We start from the raw sequence: 14,153 nt of genomic DNA on the forward strand, positions 1-14,153 counted from the left end.
GTTACCTGTATAAAAGACACCTGGGAGCCAGAAATCTTTCTGATTGAGAGGGGGTCAAATACTTATTTCCCTCATTAAAATGCAAATCAATTTATAAAAAAAATTAAATGCGTTTTTCTGGATTTTTTTGTTGTTATTCTGTCTCTCACTGTTCAAATAAACCTACCATTAAAATTATAGACTGATCATTTCTTTGTCAGTGGGCAAACGTACAAAATCAGCAGGGGATCAAATACTTTTTTCCCTCACTGTATATTGTCAAAGAAGTGTGGATCATCATTATTTGGTCCGTAAAGGTTAATGAGCCACATCTGTTAATGGTCCAATAACATATTTAAAAGAATCCATCTACCTTGCGTATCTATTTGGACAATTTGCACATTAGGATCGAAATTACTATTAATTAATATCATCACCCCTTTTGAGTTTCTTTGCCCATGGGAGAAGTATATTTCGCCCCCCCATTCCCTTTTCCACGCAACTTCATCTAGAATTGTTGAATGAGTTTCCTGTAAACAATAGATATTATATTCCTTCTCTTTGAGCCATGTAAATATTGTTCTTCTTTTGTTATTATCAGCTAAGCCATTAAAATTATAACTGTCTATACTTATTTCACCATACACCATAATGAGATACAAGTTTCAAGTCTATTTATCATTACAGTGGGGAAAAAAGTATTTAGTCAGCCACCAATTGTGCAAGTTCTTCCACTTAAAAAGATGAGAGAGGCCTGTAATTTTCATCATAGGTACACGTCAACTATGACAGACAAATTGAGAATTTTTTTTCCAGAAAATCACATTGTAGGATTTTTTATGAATTTATTTGCAAATTATGGTGGAAAATACGTATTTGGTCAATAACAAAAGTTTCTCAATACTTTGTTTATATACCCTTTGTTGGCAATGACACAGGTCAAACGTTTTCTGTAAGTCTTCACAAGGTTTTCACACACTGTTGCTGGTATTTTGGCCCATTCCTCCATGCAGATCTCCTCTAGAGCAGTGATGTTTTGGGGCTGTCGCTGGGCAACACGGACTTTCAACTCCCTCCAAAGATTTTCTATGGGGTTGAGATCTGGAGACTGGCTAGGCCACTCCAGGACCTTGAAATGCTTCTTACGAAGCCACTCCTTCGTTGCCCGGCGGTGTGTTTGGGATCATTGTCATGCTGAAAGACCCAGCCACGTTTCATCTTCAATGCCCTTGCTGATGGAAGGTTTTCACTCAAAATCTCACGATACATGGCCCCATTCATTCTTTCCTTTACACGGATCAGTCGTCCTGGTCCCTTTGCAGAAAAACAGCCCCAAAGCATGATGTTTCCACCCCCATGCTTCACAGTAGGTATGGTGTTCTTTGGATGCAACTCAGCATTCTTTGTCCTCCAAACACGACGAGTTGAGTTTTTACCAAATAGTTATATTTTGGTTTCATCTGACCATATGACATTCTCCCAATCCTCTTCTGGATCATCCAAATGCACTCTAGCAAACTTCAGACAGGCCTGGACATGTACTGGCTTAAGCAGGGGGACACGTCTGGCACTGCAGGATTTGAGTCCCTGGCGGCGTAGTGTGTTACTGATGGTAGGCTTTGTTACTTTGGTCCCAGCTCTCTGCAGGTCATTCACTAGGTCCCCCCGTGTGGTTCTGGGATTTTTGCTCACCGTTCTTGTGATCATTTTGACCCCACGGGGTGAGATCTTGCGTGGAGCCCCAGATCGAGGGAGATTATCAGTGGTCTTGTATGTCTTCCATTTCCTAATAATTGCTCCCACAGTTCATTTCTTCAAACCAAGCTGCTTACCTGTTGCAGATTCAGTCTTCCCAGCCTGGTACAGGTCTACAATTTTGTTTCTGGTGTCCTTTGACAGCTCTTTGGTCTTGGCCATAGTGGAGTTTGGAGTGTGACTGTTTGAGGTTGTGGACAGGTGTCCTTTATACTGATAACAAGTTCAAACAGGTGCCATTAATACAGGTAACAAGTGGAGGACAGAGGAGCCTCTTAAAGAAGAAGTTACAGGTCTGTGAGAGCCAGAAATCTTGCTTGTTTGTAGGTGACCAAATACTTATTTTCCACCATAATTTGCAAATAAATTCATTAAAAATCCTACAATGTGATTTTCTGGATTTATTTTTCTCAATTTGTCTGTCATAGTTGACATGTACCTATGATGAAAATTACAGGCCTCTCTCATCTTTTTAAGTGGGAGAACTTGCACAATTGGTGGCTGACTAAATACTTTTTTTCCCCACTGTATATATGTTTGTATATTTACCAATAAAAAATACCGTAATGATTGAGTGTCCATATAGCTGTACCGTGATATTTGCATTGCTACTAAGTAACCCTCCAATTGTTCTCCACTAATTCCCCCGCTAAAGCCCCTCCCCATCCCAAGTTGAGCCGTCATCCCAGTGATCGGCATCTCACCCACGTCCCTCCGGATCCCTAGGGCCCCGAGAGGCCAGGACCCATCCATCAAAAACAGCACACAGTGCCACCCAAAAACAGAAGCTGGTTAACCGCCAAAAGCATTTCCAATGTTGTCACCTCTATATATATAAAACTATTTAAAAATATATATCTATTCAAATATCTTGCATATCTTATCAATTAATATGCATAATAATGTCGTCAGTTAATGCGTATGATTTTAACATATAACCCGGATTGCCATTGTATTACATTTAATTTATTGACAAGCAATTATTATCCTAGCAAACAATTACCGCAGTCCATCCCATACTCCCCCCAACATCCCCACCCCCCCACAACAGATGCAGGACAAACACACACGCACATACTCCAACACACTCAACCCCCTTCCTCCACAATCAACCATAAAATCAGATGCTCAACAGTTGTTACATCCCAGAGCCCAACTCAAGAAAGGACCTGATTTACGAATGCACATACAGTTATAGATGATTGAGAAAGCATGCAAGATTGAGCAGAAATTGACAACAATGTGAGATTTGATTAATCATTTAATCTATGTCAAGTCCTAGGTGAAGGAGATCAGATCCATCCTCTTCACCTGAGACACAAACACTCTGGTCCCCTGTTGTTCCCAAGCATCTCCGTGCAGTCAGACCTTTGATTATTTTGTGCCACCAGGGCCACAATAATATGCCCACTCTCTGATTGTCCGAGTGTGACCCCCTCCCCATGGGTTACTGCAGCCAGTGTTGCCAGCACTGCCACTACCTGGGTGGGGGTACCCCACCGGAATCTCCACCGGCTAGGTACAAGGTCGTCAAGGTTCTCATTAGCAGCTTTGAGAATTTCCTTGTATATAATGCTCTCCCATCAGGGGGCTCTGGCTTTGTAGGACCAACCCTGCCAGGCAGGCTCAGAATCTTGAGGGGGTGGTGCTGCCCAAGTAGGTCTCTGACCGCATTTATTTTCTCTGTTTAGGCTGCATACTCACAGCAGGTCCATAAAACAGATGGGAACTTCTCTTTGGTGTATGGGTCGCTCAGGTGGGTGTCCAGGATATAGGGTTGGGGATCTTTCCATCATGATAGGACAATAAAACATTTGATTAGATGTATACTATATTTAAAAATGTATATCCCTCATCTACACAAAATTGAAAGCTCTCTCTCACTACCCCTGCTCATAGACCCCCGTCGGCTCTGGGATATGCAACCATTTCCCCTCTCACTCACTTAACGCTGCACCTTTCCAAACACAAAAATGCACACCACATGGTTGACTGCGGAGGAAATGGGCCGAGCGCACAAACACACCCGCATCCCACACCTGCCGCAAGGGGGAAAGGACGCCAGGGAGAACACAGGACCAACCACAACAACCGTCCACCAAAACAACAATTGCCCGCCAAAAAAGCAATGTTCTAATTAGTTGTATTTGAAGATGTATTATTCTGCTTGTTATCTTTTCTTGTTATATCGTCATATCCTATTATAAAATACTATACTTACTATAAATGTTCTTTAATATTACAATCCCTATCATGGCTAGTATTGGGTGTTCCATTATTCGACTCCTCTATTACAACTTTTAGAATAGCCATGGAGTTGTCTTTGTGTCTCTGAACATTTGGTTGTCAATATACAGTTTATCGACAACAAGTACAACACGTTTCCCTTTTCATCTATTTTCCTTGAAGATTGGATATAGAACTTTGCGCCTTTCTGCAATCTCCCTCGGGAACTGATCATTCATGCCTATTTTCGTGCCAGCAAGTCTTTTACCTAGGCTTTTAACCATTGCTTTATCCTTAAAAAATGCTAATTTGTCAACGATTGGGCGCTCATATCTCTGTCCTCTTTCTCCGAAACGGTGTACACGTTCGAGTTGGATTTTATCGACAGCCTCGAGTGGGATTTGAAGCGCTGTATGCAGGAAATCCTTCATAATATTCTCGGTTATTTCTCCCTCCTTTTCCTGAATACCCGTAAGTACTAGATTTTCTCTCATCGATCTAGTTTGGATATGTTTTTATCTTGAGGTGGTTTGTACCGCTTTCTATTCAATATGCCATCTTGTCTAACAACAGGCCCCCTGTTGGACCAGCTTCTTCTTACAAGTCCTCCTTCTTTCAACATGTTAATACCTCTCACAAATACCTCTCCTTCCCTATAAGCATGCTGAACGTCTATTGTCAATTTGTTTACTGTAAAATAGAATTGTATCTGGTCAAACACAATTTTTTCCAAACCTTTACTAAGGGTTGGTAACCGGCTGATTGGTCGGCTATTTGAGCCAGTAAAGGGGGCTTTACTATTCTTAGGTAGCAGAATTACTTTTGCTTCCCTCCAGGCCTGAGGGCACACACTTTCTAGTAGGTTTAAATTTAAGATATGGCAAGTTGGAGTGGCAATATCGTCCGCTATTATCCTCAGTAATTTTCCATCCAAGTTGTCAGACCCCGGTGGCTTGTCATTGTTGATAGACAACAATACTTTTTTCACCTCTTCAACACTCACTTTACGGATTTCAAAATTACAATTCTTGTCTTTCATAATTTGGTCAGATATACTTGGATGTATAGTGTCAGCGTTTGTTGCTGGCATGTCATGCCTAAGTTTGCTAATCTTGCCAATGAAAAAATCATGAAAGTGGTTGGTAATATCAGTCGGTTTTGTGATGAATGAGCCATCTGATTCAATGAATGATGGAGCTGAGTTTGCCTTTCATCCCAACATTTCATTAAAGGTGCTCCAAGGCTTGTTACTATCATTCTTTGTCATTTATCTGTTTCATAGTGTAGTTTCTTCTTCTTTTTAATTCAGTTTAGTCACATGATTTCTCAATTTGCAGTACGTTTGCCAATCGGTTGTGCAGCCAGACTTATTTGCCATTCTTTTTGCCTCATCTCTTTCAACCATACACATTTTCAATTCCTCATCAAACCACAGGGATTTAACATTTTTTACAGTCATTTTCTTAATGGATGCATGCTTATTAGTAACTGGTATTATTAATTTCATAAATGTGTCAAGTGCAACGTCTGTTTGCTCCTCATTACACACCACAGACCAACAAATACTATTTACATCCACAACATAGGAATCACTACAAAACTTATTGTATGACCTTTTATACACTATATTAGGCCTAGCCTTTGGAACTTTGGTTTTCCTAGATATGGCTACTATATTGTGATCACTACATCCGATGGATCTGGATACTGCTTTCAAGCATATTTCTGCAGCATTAGTAAAGATGTGATCAATACATGTTGATGATTTCATTCCTATGCAGTTTGTAACTACCCTGGTAGGTTGACTGATAACCTGAACCAAGTTGCAGGCACTGCTTACATTTTGAAGCTTTTTCTTGAGTGGGCAGCTTGATGAAAGCCAGTCAATATTTAAATCACCCAGAAAATATACATCTCTGTTGATATCACATATATTATCAAGAATTTCACACATGTTATCCAGATACTGACTGTTAGCACTTGGTGGTCTATAGCAGCTTCCCACAATAATGGGATTTAGGTGAGGCAGATCAACCTGTAGCCATATTACTTCAACAGTATTTAACATGAGATCCTCTCTAATCTTTACAGGGATGTGGTTCTGAATATAAACAGCAACACCTCCACCACTGGCATTTCTGTCTTTTCTGTAAATGTTATAACCTTGTATTGCTACCACTGTATCATCAAAGGTATCGTCTAAGTGAGGTTCAGAGATAGTCAGAATATGAATATAATCTGTTACTAGTAAGTTATTAACTTCATGAACCTTGTTTCTTAAGCTACATATGTTAACGTGGGCTATTTTGAGCACTTTTCTGGGATGCTTGTTTGTTTTCATTGCTTTATTGAGAAGCATAGCAGAAGTAGATATTATCATGTTATTTATGTTAGTGCAGGGTGAGCTGCACACAGTGGACTTCCTACTATGGCACACCACCTCAGTGCTAACAGCATAAATCTGGTTCATAGGCACATGATTGCTGCATACGGGCTCCCGAGTGGCGCAGCGGTCTAAGGCACTGCAGCTCAGTGCTTGAGGCGTCACTACAGACCCCCTGGTTCGATTCCAGGCTGTATCACAACCGGCCGTGATTGGGAGTCCTATAGGGCGGCACACACCCAGCGTCGTCCGGGTTTGGCCGGTGTAGGCCATCATTGTAAATAAGAATTTGTTCTTAACTGACTTGCCTAGTTAAATAAAGGTAAAATAAAAAAATTAAATACAATAGCTGTAGGATCAGCACAGGCATTCAGGGCAGTTAGAGGGACATAAATTAGGTTACCAATGCCCCTGGTATAATGTACATTCGCTAAAGCATTATGATGACTCAGCGACACAATGATAAGTCATTGTCTCAATGCAGCCTTATAATGCTGTGAAAGGATCCAGGAACCCAAATGATATGGGTGGATCCCATCCTCCTTATAAAACATGTTTAGTTTCCAAAAGGTATCGAAATTGTCAACAAAAGTTACACCCATTGAGCTGCAATAATCACGTAGCCAGTTGTGAAGAGAAAGAATCCTGCTAAAGCATTTAATGCCACGATTCAGAGGGGGCACAGGGCCAGATATGGTGGGTATTTTATTAGTGTCTAGCAGAGAGTCAATAAGCTCTTTGAAATCCTGTGTCAACTGTTCAGAGCTGCCCTGAACTCGTCTACTTTATTGTCCAGGGACTGAACATTAGCGAGTGCACGCTTCCTGAGTCGAACTAGAAGTCCACTCCGAATACCTCTTCTCCGCCGGCGGCGTGTTAGAGCAGCCTCTGGGATAAGTTCAATTGCCTTGGGGGGTACGAACAAAGGATCCAATTCGGGAAAGTCGTATTTCTGGTCGGAATGCTGGTTAGTTACCGCCACTCTGATATCCAAAAGTTATTTCCGCCTGTATGTAATAACCCCAAAAAAATTCTGGCCTAATAATGTGAGAAATAACAAACATTTAAATAAAAATAGGAGCTAGAAGCAGAGCTACCATGTCTGTCGGTGCCATCTTGATGCACTACGTAAACAACCTTCTCTATGGCAGTCTGCTTTTGTGATGCTAGCATGTTATCCAGGGCCAATGGTTGGATTGGATTTACTTTACTCACTCCAGCTCATGCTTGCTCCCTGTAAAAGTCTCCCAGACCTTCATCAAAACTAACATGTGTCCAACCCCCTTTCCTCTAGGTGAGTCTGCTGGGCTGTGGAACTCTAGAGCAGCACATCAACTAATCTGCCACCCTGTTGTCAGCTATCTGCAGATTTTCAATGGTCACATTTTGGGGATGACCAAATACAACTCATCATTTTTTTTAAATTGTAAAATTATAAAACAATGACTTTTTCATAGCATGTTTGTCATGTTGGGCTTCACATTTTTACTAACTTAAACATCCAGACAATTACACTTAGAGGTTATGATTTAAGTCTCATGTCCAGAGTGAATACATTTTTATTAATGTATATCATACAGGTATTTCAACTAAAATATATTAAAGAATGGGACAAAGTGAATATAAATTGGTGCTTGCGTCCGTAGCAGTTTGTATGAATTTGGGTGGTTACATATAAAACATGTTGACAGACTGTTACTGTACTCCCAGGTAAGGCCCTTGCTTCCTGAACCACTGAAGACCCCAGTATTCAGTCAGGAAGCTTGAAGAAGATGCGTGTCACCATCCAAGCCCATGTCACAGCATGCGGTGGCCTGATAGGGACAAATGCATTATGTATATTTTATCACTAAAGCCATGTTCACTGCAAATGTTGCTGAACAATTCAACCCTTTTGTTAGTGTCATTGATTTGGAAATTCACATACAAATATTAACTTCATAAGCATTGACTGCAATGCCACTAGGGTCCTGTGGTGAAAGACTACTGTGCAAGGTATTGGGCAACAGCTTTCTTCCCAGGCCCGTATTCAAAAAGTGTCTTCAGAGTAGGAATAGTGATCTAGACCCAGCTCCCCCTTGACAATGTAATTATTAATAGTGATATAAAAGGCAAAACTGATCCTAAAATCAGTACTCCGACTGAGATGCTTTGTGAAACCGGGACCTGGTCTGTCTGCATGCTGCTTTCTAGTGCACTAACTCCCCCTTCATCTGAAATGCAACAACACCAAAAACATGAATAAGAATTTGCCTAGTCAGTCAGTAACTTAGTTAACCAATTAAACACTAATGTAAACGTGCACAAGCCCATTCAGCCAAATTTGCCTATTTGCAGTGAAATCAAGTGGGGCATTTTTCTTACCAACTTTTTCAGTCACCAGTGCATCAATAAACAGGCAGGGGAACAAAGTAGTTTGATAAAAAGTGTTCACAATAGTCAGTATTATAGCTAGCAAATATATAGTTATTTTCTAGAAACGTAGCTAGTCCACAGCTAGCTAAGGTGGTGAACTCAGACTTATGGTCGGAGTTAGGTAATGTTAGCTAACTTTCCTCCAGCAGTTTAAATCTAGCTAACCGCATTTTTATCAACTTTATCAATCAGATGGATAGCTTAGCAAATATAGCTATTTGTTTCCCCATCTAAAGCTGCCTGATACAGCTTGCTAGGGATGAATAAGTCAGAAGCCAGCTAGCAATGCCAAGTTCATGCCTTTTACCAACACATATCATGTACACATATAAAAGAGACAATTACCTTCAAGCAGATCCTTTCAGTTTTATTCTAGGACTTCAGGCTGAGGAATAATTGCTACTTGTTTGTAGAACTGTCTTCACCAGATGTTGTCCAGTCTTCACCTGAAGGAATGTCAGGCAAAATCACAGGCTGTGTCATGCACTTGAGGGGGCGTTGCTTACTAGCACATGTGCTTCACAATTTTTTTTATTTAGCAGCCCTGGGAAAATAAATCTAAGCTTTTTATTTTTATTGCCATCTACAAGGGGTGTATATTCTATGTTGCCAAATTGAACGTGTAACATGGCCTTTAAAGCCTTTAAAGCATGAGTTGATGTCTTGAGTGTCAAAAGATCCTGGCTTATTTTATCCCATGTTTTACTGAGTTGCCACAAGAGGGCAGTAAACACACACACAGTCAGTCAGTCAATCGCTTCCTGTAGCCTGCTGGAGCACATTGCCTTGTTAACTTTGTGATGGTCCAGAGAGATACATTTCTAAAGATGCATCACATTATAAGGATGTTTTTTTACCCCTCCACATATCCCACCTGTGTTGAATTAGTAAGTGTATGCACACTCTTTGCATTTGATACCTTTGTTGCCACCCACATATGTGTTGTTTATTGGGTAGTTTCCCCTCCCATAATTTGCCATTTTGATGTGGACAAAGGACTGACATATTATTTTAAAATGAAATGTTGCTCTCATGCAGTTTATAATTATCTTATAACAAAAATGTATATGCCATGTAGCAAATGGTTTTATCTAAAGAGATTTACAGTACAGTGAGAGCACACATTTTTTGTATGTGTCTGCAATCCCTGTGGTAACTGAACCCATAACCTTGAATTGACCTCACAATCTTATCTGAAACTCATAGTTACACTCAGTTTGATAAATGCAAACAAGCACCATGCTGTTAGGATAAATGCATACTCAGAAGATGTCTTGGTTGAAAAGTTCGTCGTAAGGGTCATTAGTTTCTATTTCACAGGGGTTGAATGTAATGTGGTGCAATCCCCTCCGAGTTTCACGGTTTATTGAAGCTATGAAATATCTAGCATCTAGCAAGGTCAAAGCATCCATCACACTGTTGGGTAGTCACCAAGACAAAATGTTTTCACAACATGAGACACACAAGAGACCGGAAATAACCCTTGCAAGGTCACACAGGTCAGTGTGTGCCCTCAGGCCTGGAGGGAAGCAAATGTTATTCCCCTACCCAAGGATAGTAAAGCCCCCTTTACTGGCTCAAATAGCCGACCAATCAGCCTGTTACCAACCCTTTGCAAACTTTTGGAAAAAATGGTGTTTGATCAGATACAATGCTATTGTACAGAAAACAAATTTACAACAGACTTTCAGCACGCTTATAAGGAAGGACATTCAACAAGCACAGCGCTTACACAAATGACTGATGATTGGCTGAGAGAAATTGATGATAAAAAGATTGTGGGGGCTGTTCTGTTACTTCAGTGTTGGCTTGACATTATCGATCATAGTCTGTTGTTGGAAAAATTTATGTGTTATGGCTAGGGCTGTTGCGGTGACCGTATTTCCACTACACCGGCGGTCACGAGTCATGAAGGCAGTCAAATTCCATGTGACCGTTTAGTCACGGTAATTAGGCTTCTCCAAGCTCTGATGCTGCTGATGGTCATTAGTAGCCTACCAAACTTTCTAACTGCCTGGTATTCAGCACTCTATTGTCCCTCAAATCACTCTGACATCAATGCAAATGTATTCGAAAATCGAATCAAACATTTCATGAGCGCTCATCAACATTTCAATAGGCTATGCAATTGCGCGAGAAAACAGTGATGGCTTTCTATAGGCTAGGCCTACTAAATGTATTTTTCATCTTTCCTAATATTAAGCACATTGCTTATATTTACAACAGGAGTATAGCCTACCTGGCTGGCATGAAAATAAACCACGAGGAAAAGCGTCCTCCATTCGCTATTTAAGTGCATAGATGGCGTATTTTTTCCCACTGCCTCTGTCTGTTTTGATACAGGTGCATGATAATGGTCCATCTAAATCAAAACAAATTTCACACATATTCTAGGGAATAATAGTGAAGACATCAAAACTATGAAATAACACATATGGAATCATGTTGTAACCGTAAAAGTGTTAAACTAATCAAAATATATTTTATATTTGAGATTCTTCAAATAGCAACCCTTTACCTTGATGACAGCTTTGCACACCCTTGGCATTCTCTCAACCAGCTTCATGAGGTCACCTGGAATGCATTTCAATTAACAGGTGTGCCTTTTTAAAAGTTAATTTGTGGGATTTATTTCCTTCTTAATGCGTTTGAGCCTATCAGTTGTGTTCTGACAAGGTAGGGGGGGTATACAGAAGATAGCCCTATTTGGTAAAAGACCAAGTCCATATTATGGCAAGAACAGCTCAAATAAGCAAAGAGAAACGACAGTCCATCATTACTTTAAGACATGAAGGTCAGTCAATACGGAACATTTCAAGAACTTTGAAAGTTTCTTCAAGTGCAGTCGCAAAAACCATCAAGCGCTATGATGAAACTGGCTCTCATGAGGACCGCCACAGGAATGGAAGACCCAGAGTTACCTCTGCTCCAGAGGATAAGTTCATTAGAGTTACCAGCCTCAGAAATTGCAGCCCAAATAAATGCTTCACAGAGTTCAAGTAACAGACACATCTCAACATCAACTGTTCAGAGGAGACTGTGTGAATCAGGCCTTCATGGTCGAATTGCTGCAAAGAAACCACTACTAAAGGACACATTTTACATTTTTACATTTTAGTCATTTAGCAGACGCTCTTATCCAGAGCGACTTACAGTTAGTGAGTGCATACATTTTTCATACTGGCCCCCCGTGGGAAACGAACCCACAACCCTGGCGTTGTAAACGCCATGCTCTACCAACTGAGCAAAAAAAAATTTTTAACGTAATTTAGCAGACGCTCTTATCCAGAGGGACTTACAGTTAGTGAGTGCATACATTTTCATACTGCTACACCAATAAGAAGAAGAATAATAATAATACGAATAATAAGAAGAGACCTGCTTGGGCCAAGAAACTCGAGCAATGGACATTAGAACGGTGGGAATTTGTCCTTTGGTCTGGAGTCCAAATTTGAGATTTTTGGTTCCAACCGCCGTGTCTTTGTGAGACGCGGTGTGGGTGAACGGATGATCTCCGCATGTGTAGTTCCCACCGTAAAGCATGGAGGAGGAGGTGTTATGGTGTGGGGGTGCTTTGCTGGTGACACTGTCTGTGATTTATTTAGAATTCAAGGCACACTTAACCAGCATGGCTACCACAGCATTCTGCAGCGATAAACCATCCCATCTGGTTTGGGCTTAGTGGGACTATCATTTTTTTTCCAACAGGACAATGACCCAACACACCTCCAGGCTGTGTAAGGGCTATTTTACCAAGAAGGAGAGTGATGGAGTGCTGCATCAGATGACCTGGCCTCCACAATCCCCCGACTTCAACCCAATTGAGATGGTTTGGGATTAGTCGGACGGCAGAGTGAAGGAAAAGCAGCCATCAAGTGCTCAGCAGATGTGGGAACTCCTTCAAGACTGTTGGAAAAGCATTCCAGGTGAAGCTGGTTGAGAGAATGCCAAGAGTGTGCAAAACGGTCCTAAAGACAAAGGGTGGCTATTTGAAGAATCTCAAATGAAAACATTTTTTGGTTACTACATGATTCCATATGTGTTGTTTCATAGTTGATGTCTTCACTATTATTCTACAAGGTAGAAAATAGTAAAAATAAAGAAAAACCCTTGAATGAGTAGGTGTGTCCAAACTTTTGAATGGTACTGTATATTATTTAGTATATGTAAAGACAAGATTAAACCAAGAATAGTCTGATGGGTGACAATATTAGCCTATCAGTTGTGAATTATATATTATCACTTGTGAATGATGCCCAGCATAAGAAACAATGCCTTTTTTTAGCTACTTTTTCTTGTTCATAGTCGCACACCTCCTGTAGCCTAGCCCATAGGCCTAAATGTTTTAATAAGGTTTGTATCACAACTAAAGTGGCCAAATAACTTCTTAAAATTAAGCACATTAATCTGCTTTACAAGGGGTGTAGAGCCTAACTGGCATACATAAGCAGCGCGTGAGTTTCAAGTTTGGGGAAGATCTTTTCACCATAAAAATCCACCTTTACATTACATGCATAATCACATTTGTGGTCACTTTTAATAATGGTGTTTTCCCGCTAATGGAACATTTGCGCTTAAAGCCTACTGCCATGTGCACATTGCTGCGCTTATAATGTGAAGAAATAGCCTAATAGTTTATCAACATTTTAAGCTAAACGTTCTGATCTGTTGCATCAGCAACAATGTGTAAAAATTGCTTTTCCGATGCTAGTGGTTGTATTAATTTGGGATCTATTGTATCCCACAACTGTCTCAGACTATGTTTGGAATATTACTTCTCGCACAGAATAGAATATGTCGACTATTGTACTATGGGGGATAGTAGATTGAAATAGGCTAGTGCTTTTGCTGTTTGTTAGGCCTACTCATCTTGTTGGCTGACGAAAAGTAAATGTGAACAGTTCTTCAATATGCACCTCGGAATTGGATAAGGACGCGTGCAATCTGTTGTGAATGTATTATAATGTTTTTAAAAATGTATAACTGCCTTAATTTTGATGGACCCCAGGAAGACTAGCTGCTGCCTTGACAAATACAAATACAATCAAATGCCGACCATCTTACTTCCCAAGAGGATTCTCTTTGGTTATAGCCACAGCCGTCTATATTCCCCCTCAAGCCGATACCACGACGACCCTCAAGGAACTACACTGGACTTTGTGCAAACTGGAAACTATATATCCTGGGGCCGCATTTATTGTAGCCGGGGACTTTAACAAAGCAAATCTGAGGAAAAAGCTACTGAAGTTCTACATTGCCTGTAGTACTCACGCTTCAAAAACTCTCGACCATTGTTACTCTCCCTTCTGGGATGGCTACAAGGCCCTCCCCCGCTCTCCCTTCGGCAAATCAGATCACGACTCCATCCTGCTCCTCCCTTCCTATAGGCAGAAAC

This window comes from Coregonus clupeaformis, chromosome 29 (genome assembly GCF_020615455.1).
Source record: "Coregonus clupeaformis isolate EN_2021a chromosome 29, ASM2061545v1, whole genome shotgun sequence".
Classification (NCBI taxonomy): Eukaryota; Metazoa; Chordata; class Actinopteri; order Salmoniformes; family Salmonidae; genus Coregonus; species Coregonus clupeaformis.